The sequence below is a fragment of the Branchiostoma belcheri genome, unplaced genomic scaffold, assembly GCF_001625305.1.
Source record: "Branchiostoma belcheri isolate BF01 breed outbred unplaced genomic scaffold, Haploidv18h27 scaffold211, whole genome shotgun sequence".
In the NCBI taxonomy this organism is placed as follows: domain Eukaryota; kingdom Metazoa; phylum Chordata; class Leptocardii; order Amphioxiformes; family Branchiostomatidae; genus Branchiostoma; species Branchiostoma belcheri.
In genome coordinates this window covers 94743-99971 of record NW_017803614.1, presented here as the reverse complement: position 1 = coordinate 99971, position 5229 = coordinate 94743, and the positions used below count along the sequence as shown (strand labels likewise).

Genomic DNA, 5229 nt, shown 5'->3' with positions numbered 1-5229 from the left:
AATGGCCCTCGCACTTCTTGGGTCGTACGGCCAGTTTACACGAGTCCGACGGCCGAGTATTTTTCCGTGACGTAGCCAAGCTATCATTGTCCGAAGGCACGTCAATGGTACTCTGGGTGTTACGCGGAGTGAACGACGGATCGGGAACCCCCTCGCGAGTTGACGAAGTAACGGAATCGTCGACTCCCCCAGGGACAGGAACTGCTGACCCTCCGGTATGGGTAGGGTTGGACTGCTCAGCTCTGGCGTGGCCACTAACACACCGGGTAGGTGTTCCTAATAGAAGGGGGAGAGAAGGGATAGGAGCTGCCGGTCCTCTGGTGCGGACAGGGACGGGTTCGTCATCTCTCCCAGGGACAGGAACTGCTGACCCTCTGGCAAGGACTGGGACGGACTGCTCGTCTCCTCCAGGGACGGGAACTGCTGACCCCCTGGCAAGGACTGGGACGGACTGCTCGTCTCCCCCAGGGACCGGAACTGCTGACCCTCCGGTGGACTGCTTAGCTCTGGCGTGGCCACGAACACACCGGGTAGGTGTTCCTAATAGAAGGGGGAGAGAAGGGACAGGAGCTGCCGGTCCTCTGGTGCGGACACGGACGGGTTCGTCATCTTCCCCAGGGACAGGAACTGCCGACCCTCTGGTGTGGGCAGGAGGTGGTTGCTCCGCTCCGGCGTGGTCTCGGGCTGTTGACTCACTGGTGCCAACGGCTATGGCCCGGTTGGATCCCCCACGTGCAGGAACCGCTGGAACTGGCTCGGGTGGCGTACCTGAGGAAGGGGGAAGAATAACACTGCCCGGACGTGGGCCCCCTGGAGGCGGTGATGACCGCGGCGCCTGTCGGTCGTGTCGGCAGGGAGATGTCCGCCCCCGTGCTGGATTCGACGGTGTGGCATCACCGTCATGCGACAGGTCGTCGCGGTTATTGGTCTGACCGTGTCTCGCTGACCCTGAAACAGAAGAACTGGGGGTGCCCCGGGGATTTCCCAGGGCGGTTAAGGGGACCCTTGGCGGGTCCTGGTCCGCCGGAGCGGGGTCATCGGCAGGTTGGGGCCTTGGAGCCCTCGGTGGCCTTGTCGGCGACGACGCGGGCCCGGAACGTAGTCCGGGTCCGCTTGTTGGGGGAAGTAGTGGGTTAGCAGTTGAAAATTCACAATCTTAGAATCCCTAGGCCCCGGGTGTTTAGGAGTTAGAACACCGACAATGTACTCTTCAGACAAAGACTTCTCTCCGGCGCTCTTATTTGCTAATTCATTTTTGAGTGACAGTTTGGGGGTGGGACGGAGTGGCCCTGGTTTTATGGATGTAAGGAGTTTACACAAATGCTGAAATTTCAGCCTTGATAGGAGGAAAGAACTGAGGCGGTCTGGGGTCTTTACCCAGTACATGTAGTGGGTTGACGCTGTCAGTTGTTTCTTCAGGGGGCGGAAAAAAGTCAACCTATTTAGTAAGGAAGTCAGAAGCACCCCGGGTGATGGACAGCGGAATGAGTAAACGGTTGTAAGGGACCGAGTCAGCGGAATAACGGCGTGGGTACGCGTAACAGGATATGGGCAAGGGAGGGACACACGTGAATCAGCAGAAGTATAGGGCGGAGGAAGGGGTAATTGGCAGGTGACATTGATGGGTGACAAGCGTGAATTAGCGACGGCCGAAAGTTAGAAGAACCAGACGAGGTGGGACGGGTGAGGAATGCGAGGGAGGAGGTGGGAAGCGCACGCACCGGGTCCCCGGGGAGGGGGACAAAGGGGCAACTCAGAGACGAACGTGGGAAGAGGCTGGGAAGTAGGCGAAGCCACGGCGGAACTGCCAGTCACAGAACACGCCAGGACTATGGGGAAGGGGAACAGATGGTTTTCAGGAGTCTGGCCGGAAGGTGACGGACACTCGAGACGGCGTCATAGACGTCCCTCTACAATCCTGATTAGTTACGTCCCAGAACTGTCTAAAACCATTGAAAATATGAGAACCAATAAGGAAGAAACGGGAAGGAAAGCACTTAGCAGAACCAGGGAACTTACTCAAAACCGAGACAGGTAGGATGGGAAAACAAATACGAAACACAACGGACCAGAATAACATCACTGAAAAGTTTACACCATGGGAAGACAAGGATTCAATGTACACTAGTAATACAGCTCACACAAAGCCATAATTTCAAACTGAATCTCTGGGCACCGGATTACGTTAACGTCACAACTGGACCACGGTGTACAAGAAAACACTGAACACAGTAACGTTACAGTCGCCGGGCGGGCCTCTGACGACACGGAAACTGTGAAAATTTGATACATAAGGCCGCCCAAGGATGTGCAAAGGCCATGAAAACACAGACGTACAGGTGACAACTGTCCGGACTGAAACCGGAGAATTCTGACGAGATAGGAAAAAAAATCATGAAAGAATAACATCTGTGGGAACGACAGAGAGCCACCTCGGCTTCACCTTGAACTGGCAAAGTTCAGATCTATACATATAACAAAGCAAGAACGAAATGAAAACAAGTGAACAACTAGAAAGGTAACATTTGCAAGCAAATGCAAAAACCTACAGTGGACCTCCCTGGAAGACAGAAGAAAGATGTCTAGACTATGCATGATGTACAAAATGACTAATAAACTGGTGGATGTCCCAACTACTAAGTACCTAATACCAGCCCAGAAGAGAACAAGAAATAGCCACGCATTCAAGTACCAGAGTTATCAACCAAGGATCGAGGTGTTCAAGAATTCATTCTTTCCTAGAACTATCGCAGAGTGGAACTCACTGTCAACAAGTACAGTAGGGGCATTGTCAATGGATAGCTTTAAACAATGTCTAGAGCTAGAAGTTCAAGGGTTAGGTGTAACAAGTCGATCGGTGTAATATAACCAGCTGCCGCCGCGCCGCGTGCCTGCGAAGCTGGTGTGTTACGCCGAAAGGCGGTTATACCGGCTATACAGATACAGATACAGATGTTTACCTCAGGATGGTCTTGCCTACGATTTAGCGTTATACATTTATTGGGAAAGAATGGGTAGAAGGATATTTTGCTTATATTACTGACTTTTATGTACTGTTATTATAGAGTAACATTAACGTTATAACTGGGGAATTTCAATGTTTTTGCCGTTGTAAGGCCAAGTTTAAAATCTGCCGGTCACTTTAATCAATGACATCCTCTGCAGACTGCAAGTAAACTTCAAGTCTTTTTGACAGCTTTAATTACAAAGGACATTGTTGAGCTCGTCTCACAACCTTATTACATTTTTGTAAGTAGGAAACAGGACGTAGGCTGAAATAATAATGATAATAAGTTTATTATTAGTAGTAATATTACAAATACATGGCAGAAGGCTCATAGTAAGTACGTATATCATATACATATAATGAAATGATATACAGTGATATGAAGAACTAATAGACCTCATTCCAGATACATGATTCTATTCTCGCGAGAGCGCATCCTTGGCGTGACCGCGCGTGACCTCGCACGAAAACGAGACCGCAGTTGCGGTGAGGTTTCCCATGACGCGGCCTAACAATGGAGTCTTGCACAGTCGATAGCGATACTCCAACTTCAACGGTGAGTTTTGCCCGTCCAGTGTAAAATATTGCCGGAATTACTGCTTTCACGGGTAGAGAATGTTGTTGTGGGCATGTGGGATCGATTTCGGCGGGTAGAAATGCATGTTTCTTCCGACTTTGAACAGTTTGGACGGGCGGCATTGTAGCGTATGTGACTCACTTTGTTTACATTCTACGTACGCAGCTAACTCATATAATATCGAGAAAAATATCGAGTTTAGCCGGATATATAGCCACAAAAACCTAAAAATGTTGGCCCTGGAGTCTTGTGGGTGGAAATTTATGGAGTGTTCGGCGATTTCTCCGTAGATTTATCGGTTATAGCGTCTAATGTCCGGCCGTACGTAGAGTGAAACTTTCGTAATTTGGGGAGGGGGGCGGTTGTTATTCTAACGTCCCCCGTTTATTATTATTATTTGTCGATGGAACTTTACTAGAATAGAACGGTACAAAAACCTAACTTACCTTGGTGAGATCCTGTTGGGTAGACATAGGTCTCTTGAACGAAATTTTGGCGGTCGCCCTGAAGATTCATCGATTACAACGTCAAAGCGCCCAGCCAGGTTTTTAGTCACTCACGCAGTGTGGGAGAGGCGGGGCATGTGTTTTTCTAAACGTCCTACGTTTTTGGAGACGGGGATTTTCCAATGTTTACAATATTATAAGAACATCATAAACAGTGTCTGGATGATATCCTAGCTTCGGGTGGTTTATGTTCTCATTTCTTTATTTATATTTATGTCTTTGTGTAAAATTTTAAACTTTTCTTACAAATAATATTCTTCTTATTAATCTGGCATTGCTAAAAAATATAACTGTTAATGAAAATTTCCATATTGTATGATTTCAGGTGCAGCACCCGTCCTTCACTCCTGGGTGAAGCAGAAACCAGAGAGACCAGCTCCAAAGAAGAGATGTTCTCCCACCAAGAAAAACTTCAAAAAGAAAGGAGTGTAGACTTAACAAGGTAAATGTTGCATGTCAACTACAATGTACATAGTTTGAATTTGATTCCATAAAGTTTTGTATCAGTAATGTCCGCATAATTTTCTTTTTGGATGCTAATAAAAACATACTTGGATTGCTTCACATGGTATTTTACTTCTTGTAAAGAACACTTTATATTGTTGCACTCAAACATTGCCATTGCATTTTTGATTGACTTTACAGATTGATGAACTTGAGGACTCCTCCGCTAGTTGTTCGGATCCTGGTCTCGACACCAACATGGCTATACTTCAACCTGACCTGGCAACATCCCCATCACCGACTGCTCTACCATCACAGACCACATCTTCACCATGCTTACCTGACAAACTTTTTACCACCACTTGTACAGAACTACTGAAACTGTCATGTTCATTGAAGTGGCATTGTATTTACATGTTTCTGAAGGTTACAAGAACATTTACATGTTTTTTCACAAATAAAAAAAATGGTGAGAAGCAACTTCAAGCAAGTGTTCCTAACTTACATGTATTTTGGAATTTTGGGTACTCTCTCTGTATATAATCTACTCATACATGATCCAGTGAAAAATGAGTCATGGCTACATGTTTCAATGAGAAGCAAATGGTGGAAAACCAACTTAAACTATACATGGTTTATTAGGAATGAATTAAAGAGTGTTACTGAACTGTTTTCAGTTTCTGATACATGTACAT

General features: G+C 47.1%; 1 long non-coding RNA gene across 1 annotated transcript; it reads left to right on the top strand.

The window, feature by feature from the left end:
* The first annotated feature begins 3490 nt into the window (after window positions 1–3490).
* Window positions 3491–4495, top strand: LOC109469928. The gene is made up of 2 exons (XR_002140223.1): window positions 3491–3563; window positions 4416–4495. It is a non-coding gene; the product is annotated as an uncharacterized LOC109469928 (long non-coding RNA).
* The last annotated feature ends 734 nt before the right edge of the window (window positions 4496–5229 follow it).